The 16827-nt window shown below is 40.1% G+C and overlaps 1 protein-coding gene, 1 non-coding gene and 1 pseudogene across 2 annotated transcripts in view; 1 reads left to right on the forward strand and 2 right to left on the reverse strand.

Moving 5' to 3' along the window:
• Nucleotides 1-9643, reverse strand: part of PPEF2 (protein phosphatase with EF-hand domain 2) — a 44027-nt gene extending 34384 nt beyond the window's left edge. Inside the window, exons 1-2 of the mRNA XM_061420506.1 lie at nucleotides 9561-9643; nucleotides 8767-8931 (exon numbers count right to left, since the gene is read on the reverse strand). The gene's annotated coding sequence lies outside the window, so the exon portion shown is untranslated. The remainder of the gene's footprint in view (nucleotides 1-8766; nucleotides 8932-9560) is intronic.
• On the forward strand, nucleotides 1557-2415 carry LOC133249722 (large ribosomal subunit protein uL30-like; annotated as a pseudogene).
• TRNAG-CCC (transfer RNA glycine (anticodon CCC)) lies at nucleotides 8440-8512 on the reverse strand. Its single transcript has one exon. It is a non-coding gene; the product is annotated as a tRNA-Gly (tRNA).
• Nucleotides 9644-16827: the final 7184 nt, after the last annotated feature.

A 16827-nucleotide genomic window follows, 5' to 3' on the forward strand; every position in this document is an offset into this window, starting at 1 on the left:
GTTGAAATTTTTCTTGTCTTGCCATAAAATATGAATTTTATTTCATTTTATCTCCTTCTTGAGCTCATTTTCTTCTATCCATCTCTTGAATGTCAATTTTATTTGTATTCTACTCTCAACTGTCTGCTTTCTCACTCTGTATATGCTTCCTACATAACTGAATCAACTCACATTTTAAACTATTACTCTCTCCCTCTTAAATCTCCATCTCAGCTGCTAAACTTTGGGGTGCCTCAGACTCCATGCAACGCAAATACAACTCATCTTCCCAAAAGCCTTCTCCTTTTCTCCTTTCTTCAAAACAGCTCTTACCTAGAATTTTTTTTTTCTTTCTTTCAGGGAGAAGCTTTTTTTTAAGTTGCAGTAAGTGGGTTCTTTAATTCTGACACATGGCATCTAGTTCCCTGAACAGGATCGAATCCAGTCTCCCTGCTTTGAGAGCGCAAAGTCTTAGCCACTGGACCACCAGAGAAGTCCTCCTAGGATGCTTTTGCCTTTACTGAGTATGTTCTTCCTAGCTGACCCTTGACTAACTTTACTCGTTTCTTAAGTAATGAGTAAAGATGCACTTCAGGCATCATCTTCCTTAAGCAAGTTTGACATGCCCCTCCTCTGAACTCCTGCATGTCCTAGTCACATCTCTGATGAAATATAATTTGCATTTTAAGACAGGACAAGAAAAATTGAATACAAACTTCTCTCTGTGTTGGTTTAGGTCTCCTCCTCTCCTCCCTGCTATGGAGTGTGCCTCCACAAGAACCAGACCTCTTTTGGGAGGTGGGAGTGCCCGCTGAACTGTCAAGAGTGATATTTTTTCTGTGCTTGCTTTGCACCACGTGCTTCCCTGGACTATGTATCCTTGTGTTTACCCGGACTATGTATCCTTGTGTTTATCTGGACTATGTATCCTTGTGTTTACCCGGACTATGTATCCTTGCTGAACTGTATGTAAAATACCAATATGTCATTTCGATGTATGATTCTTTGTTTCTAAAATGGATATAACCATGCCTTTGACTTCTAACAAGTGGAGCAAGTCCTTAGAGCTTTTGGAAAAGCTACTTCCTGGTTTATAATCCTCAGTTTGGCTCAAATAAAATGATTTTTTTTTCTTTCTTAACTTGATAACTGAATTTTCCTTGACATTTTCTTGGGGTAGCCAGCAAGCTTCAGACACCCAGCAGCTGACATCTGGAGTCTACCCTGAACCAGCGCATGGTACCAGCATGGGCCCATTAAGACTTGTCCACTTCTTAGTATTCCTCAGGTGTTTTTGATGAGTTCTCCTGATAGCCAGACATCATTGCTTTAAATGATGTCCTGAATTTTATTCAAGCTGTTTCTCTTGGGACTTGGAATCCTAAGGGGATGCCGGTCTATTTCCTAGGCAGGGGCCTAAGTGGAAATTCCTAGGCAGGCATGCACCTAGGAGGAACTTTGGAGTAAACTGGGTTGGCTGCCCTCTTTAAAAATTTGGCTTAAATTGGGAAGAGTGTGTTCATATGGTCTGAACAAATTGTTTGCTGGTGAAGTGAGAGACTGAACCTGCTCAGCTCTTAAGAAAAGGGACTTTGCTCTTTCCTGGCTGGAACCATGGAGGGTGCAGAAGAGAAGAAAAAGAAGGTTCCTGCTGTGCCAGAAACCCTTAAGAAAAAGCGGAAGAATTTCGCAGAGCTTAAGATCAAGCGACTGAGAAAGAAGTTTGACCAAAAGATGCTTCGAAAGGCAAGGAGGAAGCTTATCTATGAAAAAGCTAAGCATTACCACAAGGAATACAGGCAGATGTACAGAACTGAAATTCGAATGGCTAGGATGGCACGAAAAGCTGGTAACTTCTATGTACCCGCGGAACCCAAATTGGCGTTTGTCATCAGGATCAGAGGTATCAACGGTGTGAGCCCAAAGGTTCGAAAGGTGCTGGGCTCCTTCGCCTCCGGCAGATATTCAGCGGCACCTTTGTGAAGCTCAACAAGGCATCAGTTAACATGCTGAGTATTGTGGAGCCATACATTGCATGGGGTACCCAAATCTGAAGTCTGTAAATGAATTGATTTACAAGCATGGTTATGGCAAAATCAACAAAAAGCGAATTGCCCTGACAGACAACGCATTGATTGCTTGATCTCTTGGGAATATGGAATCATCTGCATGGAGGATCTGATTCATGAGATCTATACCGTTGGAAAACGTTTCAAAGAAGCAAACAACTTCCTGTGGCCCTTTAAATTGTCTTCTCCATGAGGTGGAATGAAGAAAAAGACCATCCATTTTGTAGAAGGTGGAGATGCTGGCAACAGGGAAGACCAGATCAACAGGCCTAGAAGGATGAACTAAGGTATCTACCAGGATTATTATTGTAATCTGGTTAATAAACAATAGAAACAAATTGAAAAAAAAAAAAAGAAAGAAAGAAAAGGGACTTGGCTTCTTCTAGCCATAATGTGTCTTCAGGTGACTGAGAAGCTGGCAGAAGTGTCTGAGAATCAATTCTTATGACTCATACTGGTCCTATAGGGCATCCCACTACAATCATCAAGGAAATTCTTCTCACTAAGGGCACAATAAGGCTGATCACCCAGTGCTCTGAGCACCCACGGCAGTTTCAGACTGCAGGAGGGAGAAACCCAGACTTGTAAGAGAGTCGAACGGACCCAAGGGTAACTCCTTTGGGAGTCAGAAGCAGCTCACATTCGATCCATCACATTGCCCTCAGTTCGGATTATATCTGAAATAGGCTACCAAATGAATAATGAGAAACCACGCTTCAGAGGCTGAACAGCTTCAGATGGGCAGTCACTCCTAGAACCCTAGCTGGCTTCCTGCACAATTAGAACAAAGTCACTGCTTACATTTAACTCTTAAATGGCCAGGATGGGACTCTTGACATTCCAAAACTATAGAGAAAGCCTCCTTGATAAAACATCTTTTCAAAATTCTGACTCTAAGAGAACAAAAATTATTCCTAGGAGAAAGCTTAAAGTTATAACTCTTATCATGTCCTTGAAATGTAAACACAGCCCATATTGCCTAAAACTACAGCCTTGGCTCAAAAAGTAGAATTTAAAACTAAAAGCGGAAAAAAAGAGGGTGGGAAGCTTTTTAAAAATCAAGCAAAAAAGCTATCAGACTCTGTCTGTGTCTATCTGGATATACATATGATTGTGTATCAATACATCCCTACCTCTGGATGGTGCTATGAAAATTAATTTGTAAAAGAGCTTTATTTAATTGATTTAGAAGTAAGTGCTTACAAATCAAATATTTCTAAATGTAACTTAGACTCACTCAAAATTTTAAAGGATCATGTGATCTAGGATTAATCTTTGCTGAAAAAAAAGCAAGTTTAAACTGATAGTTTAATTAATATAGACATGTCTTTAGAGTTGAGTGGGCTTCCCTTGTGGCTAAGCTAATAAAGAATCTGCCTACAATGTGGGAGAATTAGGTTTGATCCCTGGGTTGGGAAGATCCCCTGGAGAAGGAAAAGGCTACCCACTCCAGTATTCTGGCCTGGAGAATTCCATGGACTATTTAGTCCATGGGGTCGCAAAGAGTCGGACACGACTGAGCGGCTTTCACTGTAAAGTTAGGTATAACAACATTAAATACAATACTTTCATTGTACATAGGTTTACTGAAAGTCAATAAGCTTATTTATCTATGTTATAAAATCTATCAACAAGAAAATTAATGGCCTGATGATATTTTCACAAGTAATGAAAGAGATAAATGAGATGAAAAACTTTTGAGTAAACTATTTAAGAACAATTATGTTTTATGCTATGTCTACCTGAAAACAGTTTCTCCATATTTTTGGCAACTTGAAACTTTAGAGGTCTGATAAGTTAAATGATGAAAATTCAGTGAATGTCTAGATCATTTTTTCTCTAGATTATTTTTAATAGGATAAAACTAGAATTTGTTTCTTCTCTAGGTTTTCTTGAATGTTAATCTGCTTTTAATAACAGATTGTGAAATGTCTTTACCAGTAACTTTCTGCACGTGCCTTTGAAATCTTTTACCGTCATTTTGATTAAGTGAATAAACATTGTTCATAGTAACTTATGATCCTACTTGTCAAACATTTAAAACCTTTTGATATCTTTGACAAACTTTCTCAAATTCCAAAGGAAGTTTTTTTGACCTCTTACTGACTGTGGGATCCTTCAAAGGACCCCCTGAATATCTCAAAGAGAGACATTAAACTAATCAAGTTTATTTGGTCTGCTAAATTACATGGAAAACATTGTCAGACGAGTAACAATAAACCTTCTTAAGTTATATTCTATGGATAAACATTATTAATATAAATGTTCTAGAAATTATAGGAAGTTCCTAAAATTTGAAGTGTCCTGGTATGTTGTCATTCATAATTCTAGTTATTATCTTAAAATGTCAAATATCACAGAAATAGCCAAATTTCCTTGATGACTGCATTATAATCAGGTCTTTAACGATGCTTTTTAAGCCTTTTGTCACTTACAGATAGCTACTGTCCCACTCTGATACTTTTACAAAAATGCTTGTAGATGACTTGCTTTTACGCTCCAAAACTAACTTGGACTCGGTAGTAAAAGGACATCCGCCTTGTATGTGGGCTATTTCAGCAAGGGCTCTCTTATATAAGGATACTGAAGAAACAGCAATGGGGTCTCCTTTAACGAGTGATGTGCCACACTCAGTTGAGTCTCTTCTAAACTCTCACCACATTTAGCACCATTCTGTATGCCACCTAACTTCTTAGGAAGTATTGTTGTTTTCTGCACCTAATACTATCTTGAGTCTATACAATAACCCTAACCTTACAATTTGTTTCCAGAACTACAGGAAGAAAACAACCAAACTGTGTTTTGTTAACAGATTATCTTTTTGCTCCCAGAAATGACTTAGAAGATTCTATTGATAGGCTGATCTTGTTGATTTACCAATGGATCCTACTTAAGGGGTGAACAGGACATGACTGAGCTGGTTATGCAATAACGCCCACGATGGACATACCTAAGAGCTCTTATTGACCAGAAAGAAAGTGAGCACAACAAGCTGAACTAATTGCCTTAACCCAAGCTTAACCCACAACTCCCCCGCAAAAACGGAAAACAGGTCACAGTGTTGTTCATTCTTATACAGCTGCCAAAACAGTGAGCCATTATGAAAACACCAGGGCATTCTGAATCTGACACTGTGGAAGCTAAAGCAAATCAGTTCGCTGATACTACAGTCAAAGAAGCAACTTTAAACACTGGTTCTGCCCAGCCTCGAGAATGTTCACTGCTCTCCATGAACCCTGCAAAGGAAATAAGATTTTTTTCTACAGGCTCAGGAATCTACCATGAAAGAAAAGAAACAGATACCGTATAGCAACAAAAAGGGAAAATTAACTCCATCACACAAATATTGTTTAGACCTGATAAAACGCCCCTCCCCCCACAAACCTTATAGTGTCTATTGAAGCACATTTGCCATTACTCCAATATGTACATTCTTTAACCCACTGGGCATCTGAGAAAATGGTTTTATGGAAAAAACAGTATTTTTGGAAACCTTCACCCACAGCAGCTGAAAAGAAATATTATTACATTATTTACAGAGCCTTATTGAGACACTTAAAAAATGGTAACCAACTCTTTTTACAGCAAGCTTCTAGGATATGAAAACCTTAAGGATCATGGATTACAACATAAAGGTTTTGTTTATTGGAAAGGACACCAAATTAAAGATTCTTTGTAGCCATGATGGCAAGAACCTTTTCACGTATTATTAACTAATCTATATGCAGCTAGACATGAATGGATTCACAGCTCTCATTTTATTTATTTATTTATTTTTGGTTGTACCGTGTGGCTTGCAGGATCTTAGTCCTCCAACCAGGGATCAAACCCATGCCTCAGCAGTGAAAGCACTGAATCTTAACCACTGGAAGGTCAGGGAATTCCTTCACATCTCTCATTTTAAAAAGGCCCCTCTACCCAAATGGACTTCGAGCCTGTTTCTAGCACCTGACTTCAACTAATTCAAGAATCACCAAGCCTAGATGAGAAGAAGATGATAACAGTAGCAGACAGCTAACCCAAGCATCTGGACCAGGCTTATAAGACCCATCTTACTAGTTCAGTTGCTGCTGCTGCTGCTGCTGCTAAGTCGCTTCAGTCATGTCCAACTCTGTGCGACCCCATAGATGGCAGCCCACCAGGCTCCTCCATCCCTGGGATTCTCCAGGTAAGAACACTGGAGTGGGTTGCCATTTCCTTCTCCAATGCATGAAAGTGAAAAGTGAAAGTGAAGTCGCTCAGTCGTGTCTGACTCTTGGCGACCCCATGGACTGCAGCCCACCAGGCTCCTCCGTCCATAGGATATTCCAGGCAAGAGTACTGGAGTGGGGTGCCATTGCCTTCTAACTCTCTACTAAAAGTTACAGTTACTTTTATTTCTAGGTATCCTTTTGGAAGGAAAAGATGAGATGGAAGGAAATCCTATCCTTCTTATCCAGATGGAAGGAAAATTCTTTAAAGTTGTTACGAAGTATAGTCACTGGAGACAATTTAACCAATGGTTGGATCTATCATCAAATAAAAGGCTGATATAAATTTTTTTTGTAATTTTTGGCATGCTGCAGTCCATGGGGTTGCAAAGAGTCTGACACAACTTAGTGACCAAACAACAATAACAACAGGTCCCTCATAATTCTTGTCACTGACTTCAGATGTTCCTCTAATCTATAAAATGTTTCCTTGTAGCATATACCACATTTGTTTACTACATTTGATTAATTTACTCAATTCTGAAGTTTCTATAATGGGAAAGTGACGTTGCAAAATCAAATGGCTCTTGATTTTTAAAACTGTTTTGTAATGGGAAACTTGTTCTATAATTCAGACTGAAATTATGCTTTCATACCAGATTAGTCTGTCAATTTAACTATCTACTGACTCACATATAAAATCAGATTTCTTCATTGAACAATCTCCTTTCTAGTCTAAATGAAATTCTGGGTAAATGAGTAAGCCCTGAGGAGTCACAGCTTAAATCTTTGCTTCTGACTTCGCTATTGTTGTTGGCTATCTATATTGACTGGGCTCTGTGTCATTCATAGAGTAATAATCTCTTGTGCCTCTCAATGTATATTCAAAACTCCAACTAAATCAATGATGTCTAAATGACTTGAAACTATTGATTATAGTTCAGCATTAAACAATGGGCATGCACAATGTACATACAGGGTAAAATTGTCAAAGTCCTATTAGACAACCTAGAATTGACTATCAGTCCTTGCCAAGAATCCAATTAGCCATTTTGATTATGTATGATCCTTCGGCTCCAAAATATATACGACTGTGCCTTCAAGAGGCAGAACAGTACTCAGAGCTTTCTGAGAATTTGCTTCCTGGGTTGTAATCCTCACTTTGGCTCAAATAAAAAAAAAGAATTTTTTTCTTGATAATTAATTGAATTTTTGTCAACATTTGCATCACTGTAACACCATATTATAGTTTTCTATTTTGTGTCTTTATCATTAGACTGTGAGTTCCTTGAGAGCAAAGACTGTATGTTAACAAATTCATCATTTTTATCTCCAGGACTTGGCACAGTACCTGACACAGAGTGGAGGGTCATTAAAAAGTCATTGAATAAATTTTATGCCAGGTTTATTTTTACACCACATAGATGAATCTTTCTCTAGCTCTTCTACAGGAAGCATTGTGAGATGTACTGACTAAATATCAAGAGTGGATTCCACTTCTATAATTTTCCCGTCCCTTACTTTTATCCCATTCAACTTTATTTTTGAAGGTTATTATATCAAGGATGGTCAAAGAGTTTTTATCTTTACCCCTTGCATATCAAAATGAAAGGTTCCCCTAGCTTATGTTGGTTAACAATAAAGAAATAAAGAAAAAAAGCAGTATATCTTTTTAATCTTCAAAATGGTTCCCAGATATAAGGGATGTCATGAAAGCAGATTCTGAGTATGAGGTAAAGTGAGAAGCCATTATGACCAAACCAACCAAAATACACCTAGATACCTGTAGTTCTGGAGCTGGAAGGGACTTCAGTAATGATTGACTCCACCAGTGAGTCACAACTTGCTTTGATCATTGGTAACTTGCCTACAGAGCCATGCTGTATACTAAAATGTTTGGGTTTTGGAAGTGCACAGAATAGAAAGAAGTAAAATAATTCTCAGGGCAAAATCTGAAACAGTGAAAACTGTAAGATCAAAGATGAAAAATGAGCTTGATATGGCCTCAGACTGTTAAAGCAGCATCATTCAGTAAATGACTAAAAGATGCCTCTCTGGTGATTTTCTAGTTGAGCCACCGTCTCAGGTAACTGGCATATTTACACTGCATGGGTGAGAGTCCTTGCCTTCTAGGATCTAACTTAGTATCATCTATAGCTGACATTATCTCTTTTTTTTTGCCACACCATTTGGGATCTTTGTTCCCTGACCAGGGATTGAACCTGTGCCCTCTGCAATGGGAGCGCAAAGTCTTAACCACTGGACCACCAGGGAAGTCCAACATTATCTTTTTTTTTTTTTTTTCCTGAAATGTCGGTGATTGTTTATCTGCCCACTAAGTAAACCCAAGAAATGGAAGATTCATCATCCAGGACTTGAAGACCTCAAAACACACACAGCAAACAAAGGGGCCTGCTCTGACTCTCTGCCCAGGCCAAACCTGCATCTATTTCCCACGTGAAGTGGAAGTTTGTTGCCCTCGTGGTCTCAACCATTTCTGTATATCAGGCTAGAAAGAAAGTTCTTACCTTCTTTGGTATTTTTTACTATGAGTCACAACGAGGCAGAAACCTCTTTAATACAAAGATATGGTCCCCATCTTATCTTCAAAGTTGACTCAGGGATCCCAGGCTGATCAGACTTCTTCCAGATCTAGAGTCCGATAAATCAGGCGCAGGCCTAGTCCGGCACACCTGTCCCCAGAAAGCAAGTGAAAACATTCACAGCCCTGGCCAAGCATCCAGGTCTCCCTGCCTCCTGGCAATATGCAGCCCTTGATCTCAGTCAGATCAGGCCTGGGGGAGGATTTGAAGGAGGAGGCTGCTCAGTTGGGGTGTCTCGCTCACACCTCAGGGCCAACCCCTGGAGACTGTTCTCTGCTGCTCACTCCTGCCTCCTCCTCACTTCTAAGTCTTCTTAAATCCTGGATTAGGAGGCTATGTTTCTCAAGCCACATCTGAGAAGGCTGAGCTCCTTAACCTAGAAATAGAAGAGTGCTGACAAGACAGATGGGGCTGGGGGCTCCAGAGCTCGAGGCGTCCCAGCTGGAGCCACGCAGAAGGCCCCGGCTTTCTTCCTTGTAGCTGGCTTTTCTCTGTTTGCAAAACCTGATTGAAATATCCTGTCTTTTTTTGCTTATTCCTACTACAGACACTTTCCCCAAAGGTTATAACCTAAACTATTCATATGTTAAAATATCAATTGTTATTCCCAGAAAACTTACTTTTTCAATAAATCTAAGATGCTTCTGTGTGTGCTAATAGGCACTAAATATTCCATGGGAATTTGTAAAAGAAAGAAAAATTATACTCTGTTTACTTACCTGTATTTAGTAGGTCAAACTCGTTAATTATGTTGTTCAAATCCTCTTTATCCTTATTTATTCTTCCAGATCTGTGCATCTTTGAAAGAAATATTTTAAAGATTTCTATGATAAGTACAGGTTAAGAAATTTATCTTTGCATTTCTGAATCTTTGCATTATATGTTTTGAAACTCTACAATTAAATATTAGTTTGAACCATATGACATTGACATTGGAAATTATATAATACTAAAGGTTTATGGCTATTTTCTTGGTAGAAGGTAACATCAAAATAAAATATCACTCTACCCTTTCAAATCCTTTCTGCCTTGAATTCTCTTTTCACATAGGTTCACTTTTCGTTAGTGGTTGACAGTTAAAATATTTTCCCTAAATTGACTAAAAGTTAAAAGATGGGTAAAATCCTATATTATTGAGAGTATGAGAAAAAGAGCCCTGTCCATTACAATACTGGTGGAAATATGAATTGTTTTACTTTTTTGAAATTAAACTAGATTAAATTTTAATTGAGATTTATTAAATTATGTATTTAACTTATTAAATTACAAATTTGTAAACTGTAAACCCTTTGGTCCAGAAATCCCACTTTGAAGTATCTTATAAAGCTGCTGCTAAGTCACTTCAGTCGTGTCCGACTCTGTGTGACCCCACAGACGGCAGCCCACCAGGCTCCCCCATCCCTGGGATTCTCCAGGCAAGAACACTGGAGTGGGTTGCCATTTCCTTCTCCAATGCATGAAAGTGAAAAGTGAAAGCCCATATAAAAAGTGATAAGGATTTTTGCTACCATATTGTTCTTGATCATGAAAAACTGGAAACAATTTACAAGTTCATAAATTGTAGAATGGTTAAAGTTATTGTATATACAGGAGAATACTATGTAGTCATTTAAAAAATGTAGATCAATATCCCCTGTCATGAAAAGATGTTCATATTTCATGTTATATGGAAAACACAACATGCTATACATATATAATCTAACCTCAATTTGGAAGAAGAAAAAATATTGTATATTGAAACATGTTCTAGTTTCTGTAATTGATACTTTGACATCTTGGGGCTTTGCTGACCAGATAGGGATTGTCCCTCCCAGGGTTAGCTGATGCCTAGAGATAGCAATGAACCTGTATATGAATATTATTGTTGATTCCAGATTATGTTTAAGAAAATTTCTGGTCTCCCCATGGATGTTGAGTCCACACATGTAGCCTTTAACTCCAGGTTTATTAATGAACTAAACTGAGACCTCTGTCTTTTGGCAAAGAGAACTAGAATAAAATGAGAAACTATGTTCATACTGGAGTTGGTTAATTTAGTAAATCAGCTAACCTCCCCACACCCTGTATAAAATGAGTTACAAAGAAATATTGTATAGGGGTTTCCCAGGTGGCGCAGTGGTAAAGAATCCACCTGCCAATGCAGGAGACACCAGAGACACTGGTTTGATTCCTGAGTCCAAAAGATCCTCTGGAGAAGGAAATGACAACCCATTCCAGTATTCTTGCCTAGAAAATTTCATGGACAGAGGAGCCTGGTGGGCTACAGTCCACGGGGTCACAAAGAGTCAGACACGACTGAGCGACGGAGCACAAACACAAATGTTGTATTAATACAACATGGATAATGTAGCCAATATTTTATAATAACTACAAATAACATATAAATTTTAAAAATTGTGAATCACTATGTTGTACACCTAAAACTCATATAATGTTGTAAATCAACTATACTTAAAAAATAAAATAAAGTGATGACTAAAAAAATCCAAATGGATTCCTCAAAGCCTCACCCCAGAATTAATCGATACCCTACAAATAAAGAGGGCTTCCCTGGTGGCTTAGATGGTAAAGCATCTGCCTGCAATGTGGGAGACCCAGGTTTGATTCCTGGGTCAGGAAGATCCCCTGGAGAAGGAAATGGCAATCCACTCCAGCACTCTTGCCTGGAAAATCCCATGGACGGAGGAGCCTGATAGGCCACAGTCCATGGGGTCGCAAAGAGTCGGACACAACTGAGTAACTTCACTTACAGGGAATCAGACCAACCACAGTGGATTATAAAGCCCAGGGGGTTATAATCCCTTGTATTATTAGTCCTGCAATCAGTTATCCATCAGGAAACCCAGTGGCCATGGACAGAGATATGTGCAAGACCTCCACACTGTAAACAATATTGATATCCCTCTTCACCTTGTTGTTCCCAGCCCTTACACCTTATCAGCTCCCATTCCTACTGAAAGCAAGCTTTTCACTGTGAGTGATTTTTGTTATCGTTTGTTGTTCAGTTGCTGCTGTGTCTGACTCTTTGCAACCCCATGGACTGCAGCACGCCAGGCTTGCCTGTCCTTTATTATCTCCCAGAGTTTTCTCAAACTCATGTTCATTGAGTTGATGATGCCATCCAGCCATTTCATCCTCTGTCACCCCCTTCTCCTCCTGCCCTCAATCTTTCCCAGCATCAGGGTCTTTTCCAATGAGTCAACTTCTCGAATCAGGTGGCTAAAGCATTGGATCTTCAGCTTCAGCATCAGTCTTTCTGAGCTTTTTTAGCATCCCTAGGGATAAGGCCCATCAATATCTCTTTGCCTTTAACTGGAAATGACAACAATACATCTGAACAGTAATTTAAGGCTTAACTAAAAGTCCTGATTTCTCACAAATCCTAAAGGCTTATTTTTGTTTAGATGATATGATGTTCTCTAGAGGCTCTAACCTATTGTAACATGTACATGACTTGCTTCGCTGCTCCCCTCACAGGACTCCTCACAGAAAGACAGCATCCACCTGTCAAAGCCTCTAGCCTCAAAGAGACACAGGGTCTCCAAGGAGAAGTTGAAGTTTGTTCTAACTCAAGCTTGCTTTTTTAGGGGACTTCCCTGGTGGTCCAGTGGTTAAGAACTCACCTTGCAATGCTGGGGATGTAGGTTTGATCCCTGGTGGGAGAACTAAGATGCCGCAGAGCAACTAAGCCCACACATCTCAACTACTGAGACTGCACACTCTGGAGCCCTTGTGGCACAATTAGTGAGCCCACATGATGCAACTACTGAAGCCTGTGAGCACAACTAGAGAGTCTATGCACTGCAACAAAAGATCCCATGTGCTGCAGCTAAGACCTGATGCAGCCAAATAAATAAATAATTTTTCTTAAACATTTGCTTTTCAGACATCTGATTTCAGAACAAGGACTACACAAAGATCCAGAAAAACTCCATGGCATCCTGAATCTCCCAAATCCCCAAACTAAATCTCAGTTGTGAAGCTTTCTTGGGTTAGCTGGCTACTGTCATAACAGGGTTCCAAATTTTTCTCTCATGGTTCAGCCTATCTATCTATCTATATAAATCTTGTTGAAAAACACTACAGTTCAATTGCTCAGTTGTGTCCGACTCTTTGTGACCCCATGGACTGCAGCACGCCAGGTTTCCCTGTCCATCACCATTTCCCAGCTGCTGCTGCTGCTGCTGCTAAGTCACTTCAGTCGTATCTGACTCCGTGGGACCCCATAGACAGCAGCCCACCAGGCTCCCCCGTCCCTGGGATTCTCCAGGCAAGAACACTGGAGTGGGTTGCCATTTCCTTCTCCAATGCATGAAAGGAAAAGTGAAAATGAAGTCACTCAGTAATGTCCAACTCTTAGTGACCCCATGGACTACAGCCTACCAGGCTCCTCTGTCCATGGGATTTTCCAGGCAAGAGTACTGGAGTGGGTTGTCATTGCCTTCTCCACACCATCTACCGGAGCTTGCTCAAACTCATGTTCATTGAGTTGGAGATGCCATCCAACCATTTCATCCTCTTTTGTCCCCATCTCCTCCTGCCTTCAATCTTTCCCAGCATCAGGGTCTTTTCCAATAAGTCAGTTCTTTGCATTAGGTGGCCAAAGTATTGGGGCTTCAGCATCAGTCCTTGCAATGAATATTCAGGGCTGATTTCCTTTAGGATTGACTGGTTTGATCTCCTTGCTGTCCAAGGGACTCTCAAGAGTCTTCTCCAGCACCACACTTTAAAGGCATCAGTTCTTTGGTGCTCAGCCTTTTTTTATTGTCTAACTCTCACATCCATACATGACTACTGGATAAACCATAGCTTTGACTATGTGGGCCTTTGTAGGCAAAGTAATGTCTCAGCTTTTTAATATACTGTCTAGGTCTGTCATTGCTTTTCTTCCCAGAAGCAAGTGTCTTTTAATTTCATGGCTGCAATCGCATTTTGGAGAATGAAGAAAATAAAGTCTGCCAGTCCTTTCATCCTGATCCTATTATTTGGGAAGATCAGGACAAGCTAGGTTTTAAAACATTGATAGAAACCTCAATGAATCTCTCTGACCTTGGACACTTTAATTATCAACTCTCCTTCTTCCTCAGAGTCTATGAAAAGGAAGGAAATGCCCTTAGGGTACTTATTTAGAAACATGGAGATGGCCATCACCAATAAGGTATCACAGTCAACAGCTAGACCCTGTGGTCCTCCTTGCCTCTGAGCCATTCCTTCCACTGCCCTTTCAGTAAAGGCCACTGAGAAAGAGTCATGAGTTCCTCTCGGACTATCTTTGTTCCTCACACTGTTGAAAGCCCTTCTGAATTCCAACCATACCCAACATCTGTCAGCAAGACATCTTACTCCCTATGAAATTCTCCTCTTGACCACACCCCATATTACTCTTGCTCACTGTAATAAGCCTAACCTTGCCACCCTTTCTTCATCCTCTATGTACAAAACTCCTCATGACTATTTAACTTCGACAGACCACCTCTCTCTCTCTCTCACTTTTTGGCCATGCCACATGGTGTGTGGGATCTCAGTTGCCTGACCAGGGATCGAACCCACGTCCCCTTCACTGAAGCATGAAGTCTCAACTACTGGAGCACCAGGGGAGTCCTCAAAAGACCATTTCGTGAATCCCCATATGACTTGCAAGAAACCCCCTTAACAAATGTTGATTTTTCATGGCTTCCTGATGGTTCTTATTTAAAAGATGAAATGGTAAATATTGTGCTGGGTATGCAATTGTAACCTCTTTTGAAGTTAACAAGACAGTGTCTTTGCCTTTGGTTACCTCAGTACTACAGACTGAATGACATGCTTACTCAATCCTGTATTTCAGCCATGGGCAAAACCATATATAATAATATTTGTATAGACAGTAGATACTCCTTTGGAGTAGCCCATGACTTTGGAATGTTATGGAAGTAGTGAGATTTCCTTACATCTAATGGGGATAAAAATTTAAATGTCCGATATATTTAAGATTTATTAGGTTATGCTCCTACCAGCCACTCTGGCTACTACTAAACTTCTGAGCATTTTAAACTTGACTCTCTGGAAGCTAAAGGGAACCACCTCACTGATATCTGCACTAAAAATTCTCTACTCTCACAGAAACCAACAACCAAACCTCTGTCATGGTCCAAAAAGATGTTCCCCCAAATGATAATCTAGACAGATTAGCTAGAGATACCCAACAACTGGCTCCAGAAAAGGAAAAACAATATTGGAACTCTAGTTACTGTTGGCTTGGTAAAAAGAAAAAGCTCTGGTTTGGACCAAATGATGATCCAGTCCAGCCAGAGACTATAAAATTCCCATTACTGACTACAGTTGACCCTTGAAAAACACAATCCTTGAACTGCAAGGGTCCACTTATACTGGGATTTTTTTTTTCAAGAAATACATACTACTGTACTACATGATCTGTATTTGGCTGATGTAGAATCTTGAATACAGAGGGCTGACTGTAAGTTATACAGCTGCAGGGGCATCTGTTGCCCTAACCCCTGCATTGCTCAAGGGTCAACCACACTGTATATGCATTGCATCATTGATCTACTGATAAAATTACAAACTTTATGAGCCAATATTGGGAAAATATTAATAAACCCACTAAAAGTATCTACTTTATTGGCCATGCCCACCCAAAACACAAACCTGGAAAACCTATCCGTGCCATCTAGAACATTTTAAATTACCCAGTAGACTGTTTGAGGTTCGGCAAACGGATTTCCTCCAGCTTCCTCAACTCAAGGATATAAATAGGTTTTGGCAACAGTTGTTATGTTTTCTCACTGAACTGAAGCTTTCCCTTGTAGATAGGCCACTATCTCTTCTGGGGCTAAGATTCTATTAGAAAGGGCTTTCCTGGTGGCTCAGGCAGTAAAGAATCTGCCAGCAATGTGGGAGACCTGGGTTTTGTCCTTGGGTCAGGAAGATCCCCTGAAGAAAGGAATGGCTACCCACTCCAGTATTCTTGCCTGGAGCATTCCATGAACAGAGGAGCCTGGTGAGCTACAGTCCATGGGGTCTCAAAGAGTTGGACACAACTGACCTACTAACACTTTCACTTTCACCGAGCAAACCCCACCTCAAACATCATAGTGACCAGGGAATTCACTTCAGCCAGGTGCTTGGACAAGTCTGTGCTGGCTGGCCAGCTCTATAATACTTTCACCGTGCTTACCAGCCAAAATCCCCAGGGCCAGTTAAATGCATGAACGGCACCATTAACTCTAAAGGCAAAAATCTGTAGAGACTCTTCAAATATCCTGCCCAAAGTCATTGTCATTGGTCCTTCTAAATCTTAGGTCTATGTATCCCTTTTGCAACCCATAAACTCTCACCCTTTGAGATAATCACAGATGCCCAATGCTCCTAGCTCCTGCTTCTTTTGATCTATAGCTAATAAGAGGATACATACTCAATTATTTTAGGGACTTCCAGATGGTCAGTGGTAAAGAATCTGCCTGCTGGTACAGGAGACACAACAGACTTGGGTTTGATCCTTGGGTTGGGAAGATACTCTGGAATAGGAAATGGCAACCCATTCCAGTATTCTCACTTGGAAAATTCCAAGGACAGAGGAACTTGGCAGGCTACAGTCCATGGGGTTGCAAAGAGTTGGACACAATTGAGCACATAGGAATATACTTTATTATTTTAAAGACCTAATTTTTCCTGTTGAAAATAACTATGATTTAGTAGAACAATCTGTTTTCACAGCATGTTCTCTGGAGACAAAGGTCTTCAGTATCATCTCTTACAACCTAGAGATTTCATCTCTTACAACCTAGAGATTTCATCTCTTACAAGAGACATCTTCAAAGACATCCCTTGGGGACTTCCCTGGTGATCCAGTGGTTAAGACAGTGCTTTCAATGCAATGGGTGCAGGTTTGATCCCTGGTTGGGCTTCTCTGATAGCTCAGTTGGTAAAGAATCTGCCTGCAATGCAGGAGACCCCGTTTTGATTCCTGGGTTGGGAAGATCCACT

Source organism: Bos javanicus, chromosome 6 (genome assembly GCF_032452875.1).
Source record: "Bos javanicus breed banteng chromosome 6, ARS-OSU_banteng_1.0, whole genome shotgun sequence".
Taxonomy (NCBI): Eukaryota; Metazoa; Chordata; class Mammalia; order Artiodactyla; family Bovidae; genus Bos; species Bos javanicus.